Here is a 22,651-nt window from a genome sequence, read left to right as displayed (position 1 = left end):
ATACCAGCTGTGCGGAGGACGGGATTAATTATTGTTTCTCTATCTAGCCGCATAATTCAGTAATGCAGCTACGCTTACTTGTTACGTTAATAGGGACTCTGAGAAGATCACACGTGAGAGCACGCTAGAGATTGGCGTTTGCTTGCGAGAGCAGTCACTTTGAGGGCGGTCTGAGCTGGCGCCCGTAGGGCACGCTATCCGACATTGACATTCTACGATGAGTCACTGATGTAATAGCTACGACGGTTACTTCTGGTGTCAACAAGATATACTCGCATATGCGGCTACAATGCTTCTCTAAATAAGTTTAAATTTGAGAAACAAACTCACTTTGCTTACCCGGCAATTTTGTTCTCCTATGTTAACAAAAGAAAGCGGCAAAATACAATAAAAAATTAGGCAGATAATCATCACAATGCAATTAAATGCAAAAGTGCAAGCGAGCTGGACAAGAATGACGAAAGCAATCCCTGGAGAAGGGGAACAAAGGACAAACATAAACTCCAAACACAGCTAGGTGACTGGTGAGCGACCGAAAAAATCCGCCTGGTCCGGGTACCGAACCCGGGACCTCTCCATTACAAGTGGAGCGCTCTACCAACTGAGCTAACCAGGCTTTAGACGTCAGTAGAGCAAACAGGTTTTATCAGCTGCCACCAGTCGAACACCAACAAGGGTGAAGCTTGCAATTTAAAGTTATTATTATAATGCAATTAAATGCAAAGTTGCAAGCGAGCTGGACAAGAATGACGAAAGTAATCCCTGGAGAAGCGGAACAAGAGGGACAAAGGGCAAACATAAACTCCAAACACAGCTAGGTGACTGGTGAGCGACCGAAAAAATCCGCCTGGTCCGGGTATCGAACCTGAGACCTCTCCATTACAAGTGGAGCGCTCTACCAACTGAGCTAACCAGGGGTTAGACGTCAGTAGAGCAAACGGGTTTTATCAGCTGCCACCAGTCGAACACCAACAAGGGTGAAGCTTGCAATTTAAAGTTATTATTATAATGCAATTAAATGCAAAGGTGCAAGCAAGCTGGACAAGAATGACGAAAGTAATCCCTGGAGAAGGGGAACAAGAGGGACAAAGGACAAACATAAATGTTTGTCCTTTGTCCCTCTTGTTCACCTTCTCCAGGGATTACTTTCGTCATTCGTCGTCAGATAATCATTGTCCTTAATGCGTACAGAATAAAACGCATAATCAAAATGAAATCTACGGCTGTATTATAGTTTTTTGTTTTTTTTCAGAAAAATATTAAAATCATGCAGTTAGCCCACAACAGATATAATTAATTTTCAAGGGCCTTTCAAAATAGACACTTGGACTTCCCTGGGTCAACCAATCTGAGCGGGTTAGCAATGTTAGATTTACAATAATAGCTAGGATTGTTCTCCGTGGCTGTCTAGAAAATAGATTAAACTATGCGGTTACTATATTAAAAAAAAAAAAAAAGTTTAAACCTGAGAACCCAGCTCGCTTTGCTTGCCTGTAAATTTTACATTTTGATGAATTAGTGGAGACTGGGTCGAGAAAAGTAGATACGTGAACCGTGGAAAAGACGGGAAGAGATATCTTTTTTCCACGGTTGATGTTTTTTGTTTTTGTTTTTGTTTTTTTCGCGTCAGTCTAGCGCGATTCATCAAAATATTAATATACACACCAGTTCATCTGCGCTCTCAGAGTATTTATTCCAATTTCGTCCCCCGATGAATATAGGAAAAGACAAGTAAGCAGCGAAAAAAAAACATGTTGGAAAATGAGGAAGATAATCCTCGCTCGTATTGCTCACTGGCTTGAGCACATAGCTGAAAATATAGTTACACTGACGGCTGTACATTATTTTTTTTTTAAATAATATTAAACTAATGTAGTTAACCGAAAACAGGCACAATTCTTTTTCAAGGAACTCTAAAACATTAAATCCTATCATTCGCCGATCGATCAAAAAGATTGTGTTGGCAGTTTTAGATATAAAAATTGAAAGCGAAATAAAGAGGACGAGGACAGGGCACGTCGGAAAGAAAAATAACTAAAGATTCGGGACTTCAATTAAAGATTAAATATTATTTTATTGCAGAGAGTGAAGTATAATAAACGACACTGTCCTGGCAGGCGGAAGTCAAATATCATTGTACCTAAACATCAAACATAACAAATAGTTACGCAAAAAATCGTATCAGATGTCAACCGGAATAGTGTTCAAAATCATCATTTTGCAGACACAAAAAAGTTAAAAATTACGATGCTTTGCAACGCAACTAAAAGTCGATTGGAGATCACTCTCTTCACTAAAAAAATTACAAGTAGGTTTCTGACGCACGTACATGAATTGCGATTCTACCGCTTTGACGGCAGTGGCAGATGCGCGCAAACACAGTAAGGTGTCACGGCATTAGTGAACGTCCTTTTTGTTCGGTCTGTTCAAAATACCAGAGAACAGATGAGCGGTAGCCTTATTGCTGTCCCGTTTCGGTTTTGTATTAGAACTTGACGCAGTGTTGCGATCAGGGTGTGCATGCCTCGCCATTAACTTCATTCGGATGAGTTAGAACAGGCGCTGCATGCTTACAGCAGGTAACATCGACTTTCTAAGAGCACCGACCTGAGTTCAAGGAGTGCATGCGACAGCGCAGCTCTGCGGACAAAGACAATTTAAAGAATATTGCATCCTCATCTTTGTACGAATAGCCCTGACTTTGAACAGCGATCGGAACCATAAAGAAAAAGAGCATCTCTGTTGAGGCGGAAGTTACAATCAACGCGATCTTGCTCTCGCGAGACGCACTTCGCAGAGGAGAAATGTTCTTTTGCTTGGATTACTTCGTGAACTTCGGAGACGTGAAACACGGGCAACCTTTCTTTGCGGTGGTTCGCCTCCCTAAAAAAAATTATCACAGTTTTCCAACCTACCGAAAGCCTCCACGCGGTGCTCGCCATTGCAGCTGGCAGCATGATGGAACGAGCGAATGGCTAATTAGGGCGGATTTGCGCCACGGCGCGGCGCCACTGGAATCGCTCCAGCGCGCCCCCTAGCCCAGCTGAACCGTCCCATCCGTAACCTCGCAGACTTTTGCACCAGCCACAGCTGCACGACGGCAATGTCCGGGCTGGGGGACTCCCGTCAAGAATCTTAGGAACGTCGGGGGCTTGGAATAGGGGCGGAGGATCGTCGGGCGATTTTGATTCCGGTCGTCATGGCGTCTGAGCTTGGGCTGGGCGACAGAGCTGTGGCTGGTATTCTGTCTGTTGGTGCGGAAGACTGCCAGAACAAGGCGATGGCTGGTAGATAACGGCGATGTTGGTGAATCATGGGATGATGATGGCCCCGAACCTCCACCATACTGTTATTGTGATGTCGTCGGTACGATAGAGGACACGAATTGGTGATGACAGAAGATCGAATGATTTAAGTAATGCGAGGCGGCCCTTGGGGGTTAAAACTATATATATATATATATATATATATATATATATATATATATTTATATACATATATTTATATATATATATATATGTATATATATAAAGAAAGAGAGAGAGCGAGCAAAGTAAGACAGAGCGGAGAGAAAATGTTCCACGAAAGAGCATTACAATTATATATTTACCGACCCTATCGCGCGGGGACCGCTCGATAGGGTCGGTAAATAAATAATTGTTGAGCGTGCCCACGATTGAGCGTGCCGACGCCGACCTATTCGGGCTACTCCAACGCAGCATCGGTTCACGATTGCCTGCAGGATCTAGACGCGTACATTGCAGCATTGGGCGAGTCGGATGAAACGGCCCTGATACAGATCGTCCCAATCGCGTTGACGGGTGACGCAGCGCGTTGCAGACGAATGCAGAGGCCGTTCCTTTCGATGGCAGATTTCCGGCACGATTCAGAGAGGAATTTCTGCCTCCCGACTATGAGATGCGGATCAGAGATGAGCTAGCCAGGCGTACTCAACATCCGGACGAGAGCCTCGTCGAATACATCCGCGCTCTCCAGGAGCTCTACTCTAGAGCCGAACATACAGCGTCAGACGCGTAGAACGTAGCTAGGGCAATCCGCCAGTGTCACCCTAGATTGAAAGCCTATATGCGCGGACGTGATTTCGCTGATCTGGAAGCACTTGCCAGAGAGGCGCGCATCGTTCACGCGAGCTTGCTCGCGGAGTTGACGTATCGCACCCCTCCACGCGCAGAGGAACCTCTGGAGCCGGGTTGCGCCTAGACAGGACGAGGCGCGGTAGCTTGCGACGACCCACATACGCCATACGTGGCCATTACAGGACATAGGAGTGTCCAAACTGCTGTGCTCCGCGCCTTAGATCCCTTTGCTTTTGAACAGAGGCGCAGAGCAGCTAATGCGGGCTCTTCCATGGCGCATCCTCGTAGGGGAGGCGGCAAAGCTGACCACCGCGGAGTCGCGAATCATTACGAGGGTCTCGGGAACTACAGTGACCCTCGGGGCGACACTGCATCGCCGGATGGTAGCGGTGGACGCTCAACACACAATGGCGGGGGACAGGTCAGGTGCTATGAATGCCTTCAGCTTGGGCATATCAAGTGTCAGTGCACATGGACGGAAGCTCCCCCCATGGTCTCAGGGAAACGGGAGAGGCCGGCGCCACTAACTGGACTTCCCGACTCACGGGTGCCGGCCGCTGCCGAGGCCCCTCATCAGTCTGCCTACGGCGCTGGAGTTGCGGTCAGCGACAGGTTGGTGTTTGCCCCGTTGGCATCTCGGACTCAGGGATTGACATCTCAGGAGGGGCTGTACGCGCGCATCGAGATCGGTGGTAACATTTACTACGCACTAATTGACACCGGTTTGACCATTTCCCTAATCGGAGAATGAGTCTACGAAGACTGTCGCCGAAGAGCACTCCAAGCGCGGGAAGTTTCCACCACGCTGCGTTTAGCAGCAGGATCGGCTAGGGCACAAAGCGCAATATGCCTTCACCTTAGCCTCGACGGCAGACGAAGGAGGCAGCGTTTTTTCTATCTGTCAAGCATGCAAATCCCTGTGATCTTGGACAAGACTTCGTCTGTCGGGAACGGATTATCATAGACTTAAAGAATAACAGGTACCACTATAACCCCTTGACTCCCCTTGTCCCCTTTGCAGTCCCACCGAGTTTCGGTCAGGACATAGAACGCTCACTCGCCGGATCACGAAAGGATCAAACATTAGCTGCGCGAGTCGTATGGGGAAACGTTGAAGCGAGAGTCGCTTCTTACAACGGGCCGGTAGAACAACGGCGTAGGTTAGCAGACGCCTTGCATCGACACACAGCTATGTTTGCCGAGAGGCCGGGACTTACACACATTTTAGAACATAGAATTGACACAGGTGATGCTAGACCATGGGGTTGTAATCCCACACCGCTGAGTGCGCACAAGCGAGCTCCCCTAGCTAAGGCTCTCGATGAGATGATAGACACAGGGGCCGTCAGGCCGTCACAGAGCCCCTGCGTTTTTCCGGTAGCTTTAGCGCCAAAAAAAGACGGTACCGCCCGCCTCTGCGTTGACTATCGCCGACGTAACGAAAGGACACGAAGGGATTCATATCCCTTCCCATCTATTGAGTCCATCATGTACTCGTTGGGTAGCGCGAGGGTTTTCACTACCTTGGATTGTAGCAGAGGTTTTTTGCAGATCCAGGTAGCACCACATGATGTCCTGAAGACGGCGTTCACCTGCCACAGGGGTCTGTTTGAGTTTATCCACTTTCAGTTCAGATTGTCTAACTCGCCATCAAGGTTTTAACGGCTTATGGACATCGTGCTGGGGGACGCGAAGTTCCACTTAGCCATGGCATACATGGATGATGTCGTCGTATTTTCAAAGTCATTCGAGGAGCACCTAGCACACCTTGAGATTATCTTAAGCAGAATGAGCAAAGCGGGGTTAACGATTAATCCAAAGAAGGTACAGCTGCCGGCCTCAAGAGTCAACCTCTTGGGTTCTATCGTAGATGATGGTACCTTGAGGCCGAACATGGATAATCTGAGGGCCATTCTTGATTACCCACCGCCGCGCGACGTGAAAAGCCTCAAAGGTTCCTTGGAATGGTCGGTTTTATCGGCAGTTCATTCCAGGGTGCGCTGGACTCACACGGTCACTGAACCTGCTGCTCCACAAAGGATTGAGATGGTCCTGGGGCCAAGAACAATAGGTAGCTTTCTCCTCCCTCACGAAGGCGATAGCAGCCACGGCTAGCCTGTACCTGCAAGACCTTAACCGTCCGTTCGTGGTACAGACAAGCGCGAGCGACTACGGCGTCCGTGCGGTGTTATTGCAAGAGCATGACGGACAGCTGCGCCCGGTGGCGTTCACCAGCCGAACCCTTACACCGCCAGAACGCAATTACAGCGTGTCGGAAAAGCAGGGGCTGGCCGGCATGTTTGCTCTAAAGAAATTCGACCTGTATTTAGACGGGGCCACCTTCGTCATTCAGACAGACCACGCTGCTCTAACCTGGATTTAAAGGTTGAAAGAGCCGGCGGGGAGGCTAACTCAGTGGGCCCTCACTTTGCAGCGATACTCCTACACTGTCGAGTACCGAAAGGGCTCCACTAACAAGGTTGCAGACGCACTTTCTCAGGCAGCTCAGGATAGTGGTTGGAAGGAGGAGACAAAAACAGGGTATTGCGAAAGACAAGCTTCCCGCGCGGGCGCTCACGAGCGAGACAGTGGGGAGTGACCAATGCAACGAAGCTCGTCGCAGTGTAAGGAGGCCGCACGAGGGAACAAAGGACTGCAGCTTGGGGTGAAGTGGTGAGCGAGGAAGAGCTTGTCGAGGCCCAAAAGGCAGATGGTTTTTGTCAGCGGGTGTTGGGGAGAATTGCGGAAACGGCAAGCAACACCGGGGACACTGGCGGTCAAGTCAACGAACATATTGCCACGCGCTCAGCTGGACAAGTAGGCAGCGCGCGCGTGGCCTACCGGTTATCGTACCTGGCTCCCACGCGAAAAGCCAGGGTTCGATTCCTGGGAGCGCCACATCTTTTGTTATTCCTGCAATTTAGTTTTCTGGTAGATTCGAGAATCATGTTGGACGTGTTCGAGCTCCGAATGTTCCACGCGTCGAACATTCTACGCCGATTATTCCAGAAGCTCACGCATGTATACAAGGGACGCCGCGTTGCGAACAGGACTCACTTTCTCCCAGCGCTTGATCCTTCGGTTTCGCCGACATCGACACCCGCGACGCTCTCCTGCTCTCTTCTGTTTCCTTTTCCTTTTATTAATTTGGGCACAAGTTCGCCCCCATTAAACGTTTAGTTTGCTTCAGTTTTCGTCGCCTCATCACTGTTCATCCGTGACATTTTGGTGGAGGTGCGGGGTACCATCCTATGCCCGTAAAGCGTACCCCTACGAAGACACCCCGCCCGAGTGAGGTGCTCAGCCCCAGAAGGCTACCCTTCGCCGAAGACGCCGAAGCCCGAAGAAGCCGTCGGACCAGAGGTCAGTCGCCCGAATTGGGTTTCTTGCCCCAGAACCGGAGGAAGAAAATACCGACCATGACCACCGCACCCGTCGTCATCTTGCCCGTCACTCCCCGTACTCCGACGCCCTTTCACGGCGAAGCCTACGAGGATGTCGAAGACTGGCTGCACTATTACGAACGTGTTGCTCGCCACAACGGATGGACGGATAAGCAGCGCCTCCAGAACTTTTACTTCTCGCTGAAGGGCAGGTCGAGGCACTGGTTTGAAAACCACGAAGCCTCCTTCACTACATGAGAGTCCTGCGTCGCCGAACTGAAGCGGACGTTCCTTAACCACCATCGCCGCCAGCGAGCAGACGACCTACTTTAAACAAGGGTGCAGGGCCCCAAAGAAAGCATAACCAGCTTTGTTGAGGATGTCCTGCGGCTGAGTGCCCGAACCGATCCGGAGGCCGCCGAGGAAAAGAAACTTGGAGTCCTCACGCGTGGCGTCAAGGCAGAAATTTTCGGAGGCCTGGTCCGCAACCCCCCGACGAAATTCGAAGCTTTTGTGAGGGAAGCCACCAACATCGAGCGCGCATTGATGGCCCGAGCAAGCCATCACCACCGGATCGCCGGCGCGCCTGCTGCGCCAACTATCGCTGCTTCCCTTCTGGACCTCAATACCAGCAGTGCCGACGGCCTTTGAGAGATCGTCCATGAAGTCGTCCGGGAAGAACTCCGAAAGATATGTATTGTAAAAGCTTGGTCTGCTGGGCAAGTTGGTAGTGGACATTCATATTAAAAATAGCGCAAAAGAGACGGGACAAAAAGACGAAGATGCACACAGGACAAGCGCTAACTGGCAACTGCTAACTGGCAACTGCTAACTGGCAACTGCTTTTTGGGTGGAATCCGCTGCGCGTATTCCGCCCAAAAAGCAGTTGCCAGTTAGCGCTTGTCCTGTGTGCTTCTTCGTCTTTTTGTGCCGTCTCTTGTGCGCTATTTTTAATATGAATGTCCGCAAGACACTCTCCGCTGCCGATCGCCCGTCCTCACTGTCGCTCGCCGAGCTCGTCCGGGAGGAAGTTCACCGAGCCTTCCAACCTGAGGTTCCAACCAACACGACGACGCCAGAGGAGCCGACTTTGAGCTACGCCTCCATGGCCCGACGACCGCCGCAAGCTAACCGCTACGGCGCCACCCCGACGAGACCCTCCGATGCCACAGCATTCTCGACGCCAGGAAGGACAAGTCCAGGACGTCCGCCCGGTGCAACCCTCGCCGAAGAAGATTGACGTGTGGCGAACGGCCGACCGACCCCCGCTCTGCTACCACTGCAGGGAAGCCGACCATGTGTACCGCCTATGCCCATACCGACGACAAGGGCTGCGCGGATTCCACCCTAACGACCCGCGCCCCCGCTATGGCGAACGCCCTCGGGAGATCGACGAGTACCTGCAAGGACGTCAGCCACCCGAGCCTGCGTTCCGCCGAGAGTTCCGGTCGCCGTCGCCACGACGTCCAGCTTCGCCCATGCACCGACCCCGACGTGAAAGCCTGTCACCCCTCGCTCCACGCCGGGGAAACCAGACGCGGCAACCCCTGGAGGTGGAGTTGCCGAGGACGACCGACGCCAAGATCCTCCACGAACGTCGGAGGGCCCCCACTCAAACGCTACCAGAGACCAAAACGACGCCCCTGCAGCGGTGTCCGATAACCTAAACGTCGTCATCGTCGGCCACGACGCATCAGCACTCGTGGACACCGGAGCAGACTAATCAGTCTTGAGTGGGAGGCTCTCCCACCGCCTTCCAAAAGTCACTACGCCATGGGATGGACCTCAAATACGAACCGCCGGAGGTCACCTCATCACGCCGGTTAGGAGATGCACTGCTCGCGTCGAGATCCACGGTGAGACGTGCCCTGTCAAGTTCGTCGTTCAGCAAGACTGTTCGAGTGACCTTATCCTCGGAATGGACTTTCTCTGCGAGTATGGCGCCGTCATTGACCTCGGAGAAAACCGGCTGACGCTACGAAAACCTGCTCCATCACCGGAGGAACCCAAAGCGACGTCATTCGCGGTACGAGTCCTCGCAAACCACGCTAACCTACCACAACGGTCAAGTGTTTTCGTACCCGTCGGGGTTGATGAGACTTTCTGCGGCGACGTTTTGCTCGAAGGAAGCCTCCAGTGGCTTCTAGGAAGAGGGATCGGCATCGCAAGAGGCGTCGCGGAGCTCCAAGACGGACACACTGTCGCACTCGTAACGAACTGCCGACAGGAGGCCCAGCACCTTACGAAAGGCACCGCCGTGGGTCACGCCGAGGAACTCCCGGACTCAGCCGCAATCGCCGGAACATCAGAAGACCTCTCTTCATGGCCACCCAAGACAACGCCGCCTTTGAAGTTTAACATCGACCCAACCCTGCCTACTCCACAACTACGACAACTCGGTGACCTTCTCGCCGAGTTCAATGAGTGCTTCTCCACGTCGTCTAAGGTGCGCCAAACTACCGTTGCGAAACATCGAATTGTAACTGAAGACAACGCGCTTCCTGTTCATCGGTCACCGCACCGTGTTTTGGTGAAAAGGAAAGAAGTCATCCAGAAGTAGGTCCATGAAATGCTCGATGACGACATTGTCCAGCCCTCAAGCAGCCCGTGGGCCTCACCGGTAGTCCTTGTGAAAAAGAAAGACCGGACCCTTCGGTTCTGCGTGAACTATCGCCGATTGAACGCTCTAACAAAAAAGGACGTCTACCCGCTGCCACGCATCGACGACACCCTGGACCGGCTGCGCCACGCCCGATACTTTTCGTCAACGGACCTGAGGACTGGGTACTGGCAGATCGAGGTCGACGAACGAGATCGTGAAAAGACTGCCTTCGTCACGCCGGACGGGCTCTACGAATTCAAAGTGATGTCGTTCGGACTAAGCACAGCACCGGCGATGTTCCGGCGCGTAATGAACACCGTTCTTTCCGGCTTGAAATGGCAAAGTTGTCTAGTCGATCTCGACGACGCCGCGGTATTCGCCAGCGACTTTGACGCGCACCTCAGACGTTTGTCTGCCGTGCTACAGGCAATCCAGAATGCCGGACTGAAGCCGTCAAAATGTCGATTCGCTTACGGTGAGCTCAAATTCCTGGGCCATGTTGTGAGTGCTCAAGGTGTAAGTCCTGACCCTGCACAGACATCCGCTGTCGCCGAATTTCCGAAGCCATCAGACAAGAAAGCAGTGCGAAGATTTCTTGTGCTGTGCGCATACTACAGACGTTTCGTTGCGATTTCGCCACGATTTCTGCACCGCTCACGCATCTGACGAAGGGCGACGTGAACTTGCAGTGGGGGGATGAGCAAGAACAAGCGTTCAACGAACTGAAGGAAAGACTCCAGTCGCCCTCTATCCTCGCACACTTCGATCCATCAGCGGAAACGGAATTTCACACAGACGCCAGCAACGCCGGGCTAGGTGCGGTGCTCGTCCAAAGACAAGACGGAGCAGAGAGGGTGATCGCTTACGCAAGCCAGGCGCTGTCCAAGGCAGAGAAAAATTACTCGACAACCGGCAAGGAATGTCTCGCTGTCGTCTGGCTGTTAACCAAGTTTCGCCCATACCTCTACGGGATCGCGTTCCGCGTTGGCACGGACCACCACGCTCTCTGCTGGCTCGCCAACCTGAAGGACCCGTCAGGACGCCTCGCTCGCTGGAGCCGTCGACTGCAAGAATTCGACGTGACCATTGTGCACAAGTCTGGCCGCAAGCATAATGACGCCGATTGTTTGTCGAGGGCCCCAGTCCAATCTCCTCTCGACAGCACCGACGACGATGATGACGCCCGTTTTCTCGGAGCAGTTACAGATACCGACATGGAAGCACATCAACGAGACGTCCCCGAGCTTCGCGCCGTGATCGACCACCTCGAAGATCAACGAAGCTCAGTTCCGCGAGTCTTGGCTCGAGACTTGCCAAGCTTTGTTCTGCGGCGAGGCGTGCTCTTCATGAAGAACTTCGGAACGAGAAGCCCTGCCTGGCTGCTGGTTGTTCCGGCCAGCCTGCGTGAAGAAATCTTTCAAGCATGCCATGACGACCCGACGGCTGGACACCTTGGCTACAGCAGGACGCTCGCCCGGATTCGTGACAAGTATTACTGGCCGAGACTCCCGAAAACAGTCCACCTGTACACACGGTCGTGCCATGAGCGCCAACGACGTAAGAAGCCTCTGACGAAGCCAGCAGGACTCCTGCAGCCGATAACTGCACCGACTACGCCCTTGCAGCAGGTCGGAATGAATTTGTTTGGGCCGTTCCCAACATCGACGCAAGAAAATCGGTGGATTATCGTCGCGACCGATTACTTTACACGATACGCCGAGACGAAAGCACTGCCATCGGGAACAGCGGTAGAAGTTGCCAAGTTTTTTGTCAAGTCTATTCTCCTTCGACACGGCGCACCTGAAGTGCTGATCACAGATCGCGGGTCATCCTTCAAGGCACAGCTGACTCAAGAAGTTCTTCAGCTCAGTCATACCAACCATCGACGAACAACCGCTTATCATCCGCAGACGGATGATAAGCGGAGCGGCTCAACAAGACGGAGCGGCTCAACAAAACGATGGCCGACATGATCTCCATGTACGTCGACGTAGAGCACAAAGCAGGAGACCAGGTGTTGCCGTACGTCACGTTTGCGTACAACACAGCGGTGCAAGAAACCACGGGAATGTCACCGTTCCAACTGGAACACGGCCGGACGGTTACCACAATGCTCGACGTCATGCTGCCTCACGTGCCGGCCGACGATGGAAACGACGATGCTCAACTGATCTCGCAACGCGCGGAAGAAGCTCGCCAACTGGCAAGAATCAAGATACATGACCGACAGCGAGTCGACGCACGCCGCTATACCCTTCGTCGCCGGGACGGCCACTTTCAACTTGGAGACCGGGTGTGGGTGTGGACGCCCATCCGTCGCCGCGGCCTCAGTGCGAAACTGCTGAAACGGTACTTTGGACCATACAAGGCACTTTCTCGCCTCGGCGAGCTGAACTGCGAGGTGATGCCCGACGGAACACGAACATCGTCACGCCGCCCACCACGACCTGAGATCTTCCACGTCCTGCGCCTGAAGCCGTACTACGCTCGATAGGACAGTGGACCTTATGTGCTCCAAAGGACTCTTTAGTTTATCGTTCTTTTTTATTTTGTTTGTCTTGCGTTGCATCGGGGCGATGCACTCTTTAAAGGGGGAGTTATGCCGCGCATGCAGCTGGCCAAGGAGGCAGCGCGCACGTGGCCTAACGGTTATCGTTCCTTGCTCCCGCGCGAAAAGCCAGGGTTCGATTCCTGGGAGCGCCACATCTTTTGTTATTCCTTCAATTTAGTTTTCTGGTAGATTGCAGAATCATGTTGGGGGGCGTGTTCGAGGTTCGAATGTTCCACGCGTCGAACATTCTACGCCGATTATTCCAGAAGCTCACGCATGTATATAAGGAGCGCCGAGTGGCGAACCGGACTTAGTCTTGCCCCAGCGCTCGATCCTGCGGTTTCGCCGACATCGACACCCGCGACGCTCTCCCGCTTTTTTCTGTTTCCTTTTCCTTTTATTGATTTGGGCACAAGTTCCCCCATTGAAAGTTTAATTTGCTTCAGTTTTCGTCGCCTCATCACTTGTCGTTCGTGACAATATTGCGGCTGATTGCTCCGCTACATCCCAACAATCGACGACGAGGAGGGCAAGGACTCTCCGTTAAGGGTGGTGATTCCTAGGAGGCTACGGAGGCGGTTCATCGGATACTTGAACGACTCGGCTCTGACTGGTCTTGGCAGCGGCAGCAATACTTTTCATAAGTTATGTCGCGTCGCGACCTGGCCGGGGATGAGACAGGACACACTCCGATATGCCCGTAGCTGCCCAGCCTGCCAGAAGCGAAGCCGCGAGGGGGAAAGCCCCCAGGCCTAATGCAGCCTGTAGTGAGTCATTACCCGTGGGAGATGGTTGCCTGCGACATCATCGGCCCACTACCAAAAAGTCACCGTGGAAACCAGTATTTATTGGTAACAACTGATCATTTCTCAAAATGGGTGGAGTTACACCCGCTGAGAAAGCCGGCTTCGGAGCCCATCTGCGAGGAGTTGTTGGGAACTTTCATTCGCTTCGCTACACCCACGTGTCTCATCAGCGATAATGGTAGCTATTTTACCAGCAGAGTGTTCACTGACTCCTGCTTGGCGCTAAACATAAAGCACAAAAGGACGACACCATACCATCCTCAGGCTAAAATAACTGAGAGAGTGAACCGAAACTTGAAGAGCATGCTGATCATACTAACGGAGATACACGGGGACTGGGACGAACACATTGTCGAGATGGATTTTTCAATCCGGACAACCGTGAACAGACCGACTGGGTTAACGCCTGCGCTTCTCAACTTGGGTAAGGGGCTATCGTCTCCGCTGGAGAACGGTTTACGAAATAACCAAGGTTTGACAGAACGCCCACTCTCTAAATACGCGGCGGAGTTGAAAGTTCGCCTTTCGAGTTCGTTGCACGACGCGAGAGAGAACCTCGATGCAGCAAGGATCGAACAGGCGGACCAGTACGATAAAAGTCATCGTCACCTGGAGTACAAGGTTGGGGACTTGGCCCTCAGGAGAACCCATCCTTTGAGGAATGCTGCGAGCGGATTCGCAGCCTCAGTTGCTCCGAAGTGGGAAGGGCCCTACGGGGAAAGGCTCGCTCAGGAAAATGCGAGCGAGGAGTCTGGCAAGGTCCACATCACAGACCTGAAAAATCACCATCTTCGTGATCGGGATGACAATGAACGAGAACAAAACGAGCAATCCTCCTTTCCGCGTGGCTCTCGCGCGCGACTGGCAACGCGGCCTAGGCGCGGTAGCCGAACAGTTCGCGAACCCGTCAGTGAGAGATCTGATAGGGGCTCTCCGCGGCGCTATAATCTGCGGCTTAGAACTTGATCTAATCTTGTTCTTGTCCAGAAATGGACTCCCGGAGGGACCAGAATGGGCGGCGCCATCCAGGAGGGCGACCTTCCACCTGCCGGGGGACCGGCTGAGCCAGCCGGACAAGCAGACAGGGGGCCAACCCGTTCGGCAGGAGACCGGCCAAACCAGCCGACAGGGTGGTCAACCCCTTCGGCAGGAGAGCGGCCAGACCAACCGACAGGGTGGTCAACCCGGTTGGCGAAGAACAAGGCGGACCAACCAACAGGGTGGTCAACCCGGTTGGCAGAGGCGGGGTGGTCAACCCTGGCCTCGATCACATCAACAGAGGCAGGGCGGTGGAGACGTGGAGCACCGTAGAGCTTCGAGCGATCAGCCGGCCAGACGAGACTCCACCCCACGAAGAGAAGCGGTCTCGACGGCGGCTGGAGGACCAGACCAGCGCAAGCCACCTCGCCACACCGTGGCCACCTGGACGGCCCAGGACGGCCAAGCGGCCGTCCACTTCGTGTACAGGGTTGCGATGGAGGAACCAGCCCCGTCCAAACCCTTCCCAGCTGCCCGCCCAGATCCCGCAGCCCTTCCTCCCATACAAAAACGGTCTAGGAACGTCTATCGAAAATCCTATGGTGAGTTATCACCCTCGATGGCCCTCTATGGTCAGCCCTAAGAAACCATAAAACACGCAATAGCTACCTATAAAAAGATGTGTGACTTCAAAGCTATATAATCTCGACCATTCCGATTTATATACCTGGCTATAGAATAATTTATGACTACGCAGCTATAGACTCGCGACTATTCAGCATTCTTTAGCGAGGTATAGAAATATGTATGTCCTTAATGCTATAGATTCGCGACTATTGAACGTGCTTTAGCAGGCTTTAGAGTGGTTTATGTCCCCGTATCTATAAAATCCTGGACAATGTATTTTCTTTAGCCAATTTTATTGTGTTTTGTGGTTTTACTCTATTCACACGACTGTAGAGGTACCTTTAGCTAAGGGACCTTTAGACTCTGCGGCCAATCAATTAACGATCTTCCGCCCGTGGTGTGTGTCCGCGACCCAAGTGGACGGGCTGATTCGCCGGTAGCAAAAGGACCTATGCTAAAGGTACCTTTATGTTGACCGTGTGAATGGGGTATATTGCTTAGGCTATACGCCCGCGACCCCCCCTTTTTTTACTTCAGATGTAGGAAAATGGCAAAGAGTCATTCATGCGCTCGATCGGGGCGAGAATTTGCTTTAGCCACGTTAACGGGGCGTGCGTCGCCGCGGCTATACGCCCGCCATCATAAAAGCGTCATTAGCTGCCTATAGAACTATTGCAGTTTTGCCGGCTGCTTTCCTTGCGCATTGCCTTATTTTGGCGTTTACATCATCTCAATCTTCCGTTTTTTAGCTCTAATTATCCGTCTTTCCTAGTGTATTTTGTAACTATATGTATTTCGTAGCGCGCCTTCTACTTTGTCCGTGTCTCTGCCATGTTTATATTTCTTTCTGCCTGCTGTGTTAAATATATTTAATTTTTTTTTGTGTATATTTCGTCGCTCTCGACGCGGCGTCAACGAACATAAACCCGCTGCTTACGCCACTACAGAGGTGAGCTTTACTATTGTCACGGCGGTTTATCGCGCTAGAAAGCCGTCTATTGGACTCGAATAAAGTCTTGAGAGGGCGGTTTCGAATGCCGCTGCACATGCCATCAGTGTAGGTAGAGCAACGATGTAGCAATCGCGACGCGAGTGCCGACTGCGCCTCGATCTGGCCGGCCGCGCTCGCTCTGTGGAAATGTAAGCTTGGGACTCTCGAGCAGCTTTAGCTTGCTGAAGATGCAAGGCACTACTTGGTCGTCGCGAATCCTTTGCCCTCGAATGGCTTCAAAGTTTTTCCAGCGCCCGGCGTATACCCTGCGCAGCGTCCTCCAACAACCGTTCGCACAGCATCAGCACCCTCCACCTGCGAGCGCCCGCGGTTCGCCGACGCGGGGATTATGTTCGGGGGAGTTCATGTTCGCGGTGTTTCATGTTCGCCGCAGGAGTTCATAAAATGCTCCCATTCAAGTCGCGACGATAAATCGTCGGCGCTCGCAGACTGCCAGTAGGCTCCAGAAAGGCTGCGATCCTGTGCGGGCGGTCGCTGACAGGCGCTGCTGCCTAGCATACGCCGAGGACTGGAACGTTTTCGCCAGCGTTCGCAGGGCAAAGATTCTCAACGACAAAGCAGCGTCCTGCATCATCAGCAAGCTAACGCTGCTCCAGAGTCCCACGCTCACATTTTATCAGAGTGAAGGCGGACAGCCAGGTCGAGGCGCAGTCGTCTCTCACTTCTCGATTGCTGCGTCGTTGCTCTGACTAAACAATTGACAGTTCTCTCGAGACTTCATGAGCGTTAAATCGACGCGTCTATAGCGCGATAGAGTGTCGAGGCAACAAAAAAGTTTATCCCGGCAGGGGCGTATGCAGCAGTGCAATGTCCGTCATGGCCCATGTCGAGAACGGCGAAATATACACAAATAACAGCCGAAAAACACATTATTATCAGTAGGCACGCGCTACCCTACACAGTAAATATTTTAACGCCCAAAATCGTGTTAAAATAGTATTTGTTTTAACCAACACCCTTCCTACACCCTTTTTACACGATTTTGAGTATTGGTGGGTGTAACAGGGGTGTACGAGAAGGCTTACACACTACATACACCCCTCTTACACCCCTATCACACCCACAATTTGAAATATGCTCAGGAAATCGTGTTAGAAGGGTGTAGGCACTCGTCGCAACACCCCCCGTTCTGAACGTGTAGAAAAAGTGTGATGGACTTATATGATTTCAAGGAGTCGGAGTTAATCACGTCGAAGAAACCCTTGTCTACGAGTGGAACCGGTAAGGACATCGTGACATCGAATGATCGTCATCGCGGTATAGCAGCATGTGCCCCAACTCGAGGAGCTAGCTATGAAATGAGTCGGAAAAAAAAAATGTCGCCTGCATTAGCAAGCTCGAATTTTTATCTAATATGCGCTTTAAGCGGTGGATTTTATACTTCGTGCAATACCAAGACGTAGCTCAAATTGCTTGGAATTATGTAGCGATGCATCGGTCCGCGTCCCGTCAAAACTTCAGGACATCAACGAGAACGTGCAAGAATGGGCGTCACATTAATCTTACACAAATCCGCTTTCCCCTCTGTTCGGTCAATATCATTGTCATCGACGCCGTTTTTCTTCACGCCGGAGGAGAGGCCATTTATTCCTACCGGTTTTTGCCCGAAAACCCGGCGCAAATGACGATGAGCAGTGCTCTATGCTTCCGTCCCCGGTCAAGTGGTTAACGGACGTCCACACACTTTTCATTCACACGGTGTGAGACGGGCGTAATGTTGATACTGTCGATAACACCCATGATTTTATAACCGTTCATGTTTATTGCTTTGATGAAACGGTTGCTGATGTACGGCGGTACCAACATCGAACATAATTAATCGCCACACAAAGGCGCGTATGATTAGGAAGTGCTAGAGAATGTTTTTGCAACTCCGATTGAACTCTTCGCCAGAGAGGAGCCGAAAATTACGTGTCGCGCGTGCATCCGTTTTATCAGTTCAACTTCGATTTAAAAAATCACCTCCGCTCGCAAAAGGTGACCGAAGACAGCCCAGGCAACACACCGTATGTCGCCGATATTGGATCTATTCGAAAAGATTGTGCCCACACCATTTTGGTTTAGCCAATATTTAACGAATGGAATTAGTCGCGCCAACGATATCCTGACATAACGTACGCGACGCCGTTTTTAGTTGAGTGTTGAGAGTATCCTGCGTGAATCGGCTATGTCGGAGAGGTATTTCTATTTATTCGCCGCCTAAAATACGACGTTAAAAATAAAAAAGATTAGCCGAAACGGAATCTGCTTGGTTTTAGCCCGAGAAGTCTTTCTCGGGAAAAAAGCGAGCAAATTCCGCTTCGCTTAATCTTTTTATCCATTTTCTTTTTAACTGCGCTGAAGCTTGGAACAAACAGTGGCGCCTTTTTTTTTTTTTTGAGGTAGCACAAACTCACCTAACTGAGCCAATAAATACACTTCCAAACACATGAAGAAAAAAGAAAAGAGAAAGAAGGAATTCAAACGCATAAACAAGACGACGATCAACGAGTTCTACCCAGAAAGCATAAGCCACTCCCCGGCTCCACACTTTTCGAAAAGGAACCGCCATTCGAACAACAACTTCAAGGTCCCACATACAAGGCGACCCTCCCTGTGCAGCCCAGGAGGCAGCAGAGGGAGATTAGCAGCTTTGTCCACCCCCCTTTGACCTCTTCTTCTGATAAGCCTCCCCACTTTCTTTTGTGTCCGTGTGGCTGTGAGCGAGTGCGAAGGCCGCTTCTAGCGAATCAGAGGTGATGAGCGAAACACGTGACCGCTCTCCGTAGGACAAAAACGCTTGGACGAACATTCGTCACGCGACTCGCTCTGACGCGCTGATGGCTTACTGGGGTCGTAGCCTTCGCCGTTTGCCAGTTTATGGTGAGTTGTAGGGACCACGTGAATCCGGTTTACAAAAAGCGTCCGTCAGTGTTCTTTTTTTCGTTCAAGCAGGTCCTGACGAGTTCCATTTCGCGACCGTGGTTTTTCGTCGTGAACGGCCGGAATACATCTATGCCAACTTTTTCATCTATTTGCCATTTATTTCGTCGGAGTCTATGGAATTATTGTGCTGTGTTTGTTGGACGAGTTTCGACAAAAAGCTGCTCATCGGCGGACGCGAGACTTCCGTTGAATGTGATCGGTCGCCTTCATCCTCGACATTGTGTTTGCGGTGTTTCGTTCTGTCCGAATCGGATTGTGCATCTATCACGACAGAGAGCTGCTCGTCGGTGACCGCGAGGCTTCCGCTGAATGTGAGCGACCGCCTTCATCCCCGGCATTGTGTTTGCGAATTGTTCTGTGCTGCCCGAATCGGATTATGCATCTATCACGGATTACATGAGATCGCTCTCTTATTTGTAAGTACTTTGCAAGCAGGCTTAAAAACATGAACTGCCGCTTGCGTCCCAAGTAACTTCCGGTCGTTCCGTCTTTCCAAGCCGGTCGAGTTTTGCTTACGTCACCAGTGCTAGAAAGAATAAATGGCGCAAGCAGGGTTCTCCCCAGGAATTTCTGAGAGGTGGACATTACCGTGGGGGGGGGGTTAGAAAGTAACACCCCTTTTTAGGGTGTTTACATTAATCACACCCCTTTTTAGGGTGTTAGAAATCACACCCATGACTAAGGGTGTTAGAAAAATCACACCTTTATTTTAGGGTGTGAGAATATCACACCCCTTTTTAGGGTGTCCAGAAATCACACCCCTTTCGTAAGGTGCTAAGATTTACACCCATGTCCTAGGGTGTTCTGTTAAACGAATAAGGGTGCTCCCCATAGGACAAGCCTTTTACACCAATAAGGGTGTTAAAATTTTAAGTGTGTAGGTGCGTCCTATTATCTCTCTGTTCTGCGAATTCAACAAATCAGCAAGCGCTGTGGCTAATTTTTCTTCTTTTTTTTAAATTATGAGACATTAAAGTCGGTGGAGCTTCTTGGAGCACACAGCCCCACCACGTGTCATTATGGTGCTCAGAGATTGTAATTCATGGCAGTGATATAGACTGAAATCACGGATGAAAAACGTAATACGGCACAAATTTCTTAAACCACACAATCAGAAATGCCACAACGATGCAAAGATTAAAAGAATTGTAGTTTAAAAATGCGAACCTAACAGTGTACACATCATTCAAAAGTGCACGGTAAAAAAAAGATGTCCATATAGGATGTCCATATATATATATATATATATGGGCATCCTACGCAAAAATGTATTCGCCATTAATTGTCCATTTTAAATGATAATGTGGCTTACACGGAGTAAAATATGATATCTTCAACCTGCCTCATTTTGGGGCACTTCTGGGAAGTGCAGCTTTGGAAAAAAGTCCAAAAGCTGGGGCCTTCATGGAGCTGTCCTGTTCACTCGGCAGTGACAGCAGAGTAGACGCTATGCGTGTTTGAGGCCAATCATGTCTCCGGTTAGGGCCCCGTGTCAACGTTCTCGAAGTTGATGATAACGCTGAACACGGCAACTACCTTAAGTTAAGGCCACACATAGCATCCACTGCACTATCAACCTTGGGTCGAACTGTCAACAGGATATAGGTGAAACATTCTCTCGTGTTCATTATTGGTGTGCCCCTGAAGATTAGTCTTTGTGACCGCACCCCCGTTCTGGCCTTGAAGCAGTTCTGCTTTTCAATCCCTATGTTTTCTCTCTCTTCCTAAGCTGAAAGCATTGTAGAAGGTGCGGACTCGGCGGACCAATCAACCTTAGACTTTTCATCGCTTCACTCTGCTCTCTGTGCGCATGTAACTGAAGGAGCGGGATCACGTGGTTTGACGGACGACGCATTAGCCACTGCCAATCCCGGAATGAGACTGCTTGCGGACCTAGTTTCGCGTGTCGTGCGGCCCGCGGGGCTGCTGTGGATTTCGCTTCTATGGTAAAAGGTATTCCGATAGAAAAGTCCCACTCGTATGTCGGCAACAAGCGGTTTCTTCAAAGAAGCCCAAGACACTCTTGCGATGCGTTCAGTGTTCGGTTCGGCAAATGACAGCTTGTGCTACATCTTGGTGAATCTTTACGGATCCCTTCCTTCTCGGTTTTGCGTTTGAGTGGCTCGTTTGCAGTGCCCGTGACGACGTATATTTCAGATTACATCTTTCAAGTCCGGTATTTTGAACGTAAGTGCGCTGCAACCTTCTCAGCGACAATTGACCGTTCTCTAGTGTTTATCTCCTGGCAGTGCCTATATTCTGACAGCTGGGAGAAGCATTTCCCCGTAATTCTACCCCAGTCGCCTGTCATTAGCTCTTTGAAATCATGTGAAAATTGCAGTTAGAATACTGACTTTCCTATTCTCCCTGTGTTTTGTGAAAAGACGTTTCTTGGACACCTTTTCGTGGATACACGTTTCCTGGACACAAGTTTAGTCGACACTCGTTACGCGAATCGCAGGCTGCAGGGGCATTTCGTCGCGCCTGTATTCCTGGTGCGCGTGCTTACCGACTCAGCCCGCCCGTTCACGCACTTTTCGGGAAAACATTACCAAAAAAAAACATATCTTGAGTTGTTTAAAAGCATCACGTGTTGATGAAACGATCTCGATGAAACGTCTTTTGATAAACTGATTGCGGCGCCAATGAGTGGCGACTTGCATTAGAATTTCAGGGGGGGGGGGGGGAGTTCGGCCGGCTGCCGGGGGACTAGACACTACCCGGGAATCGTCTTTGGTTCTTGTTTGCTTTGCAATATTCTCAGTTGTATAACGGCTCAATAGTACCTATTCACATAGTACAGATTGCTCAGTGTGTGCTTGTCTACAGAATGGGCTGTGTGTAATAAACTTCTAGATTTGAAAACAATACCGTGTGTCTATTTACCTGTGCTTTTGCAAACACCTGGGTGAGTGCATTTTTTTTTAAATGTTAGCTCTTTGTTTTAAATGAGGCTATGAAGTTCGGCACGTCTTAAAATTTTGTTTTAAAGATGTCCAGTGACAACAAAAAAATTGTTTCACATTTCTTACGATTGCGGTAAAAAGAAAAACTACAGGCAGCTATGGCACGATGTTAAAGATACTCATACGACGAGACATAGAAGAAGCTATAGCAAACCATACAGAGAGCAATAGGCAGCTAAAGAAATCAAAGAAAAAGCCATAGGCAGCTATAGCACGGTGTCTAAAAAGATACATAGAGTAAGGCATAGAGATTTCTATGGCACACCATACAATATGCTATAGGTGGTTAAAGGAAACGTAGGAAATTATATAGACAGCTGTAGCACGGTGGGTACAGAGAACAATAGGACGAGCTATAGAATGAGCTATTCGCGGACCATACAAAGAGCCATAGGCGGCTAAAGACACCGTAGAAAAAGTCATAGGAGGCTATAGCACGGTGTCTAAAAAGATCCAAAATGTAAGCCAAAGTGATCTCTATAGCAGACCATACAAGAAGCTATAGGCGGCTAAAGGAGCCAAAGGAAGTGTTATAGGAGGCTGTAGCACGATGGGTAAAGAGAACCATAGGACGAACTATAGAATGAACTATAGCGGACCATACTATGGACCATAGGCGGCTAAAAAAACATAGGAAAAGCCATAGGCAGCTATAGTACGGTGTCTAAAAAGATCGATAAGGTAAGCCATAGAGATCTCTATAG

The 22,651-nt window shown here is 50.6% G+C and overlaps 1 non-coding gene across 1 annotated transcript; it reads right to left on the bottom strand.

Moving 5' to 3' along the window:
* Positions 1-543: 543 nt before the first annotated feature.
* Trnat-ugu lies at positions 544-616 on the bottom strand. Its single transcript has one exon. It is a non-coding gene; the product is annotated as a tRNA-Thr (tRNA).
* Positions 617-22,651: the final 22,035 nt, after the last annotated feature.

This window comes from Ixodes scapularis, unplaced genomic scaffold (genome assembly GCF_016920785.2).
Source record: "Ixodes scapularis isolate PalLabHiFi unplaced genomic scaffold, ASM1692078v2 PGA_scaffold12__126_contigs__length_90152505, whole genome shotgun sequence".
In the NCBI taxonomy this organism is placed as follows: Eukaryota; Metazoa; Arthropoda; class Arachnida; order Ixodida; family Ixodidae; genus Ixodes; species Ixodes scapularis.
The sequence above is the reverse complement of the archived record's forward strand: the minus strand, read 5'-3'. Positions and strand labels throughout refer to the sequence as shown.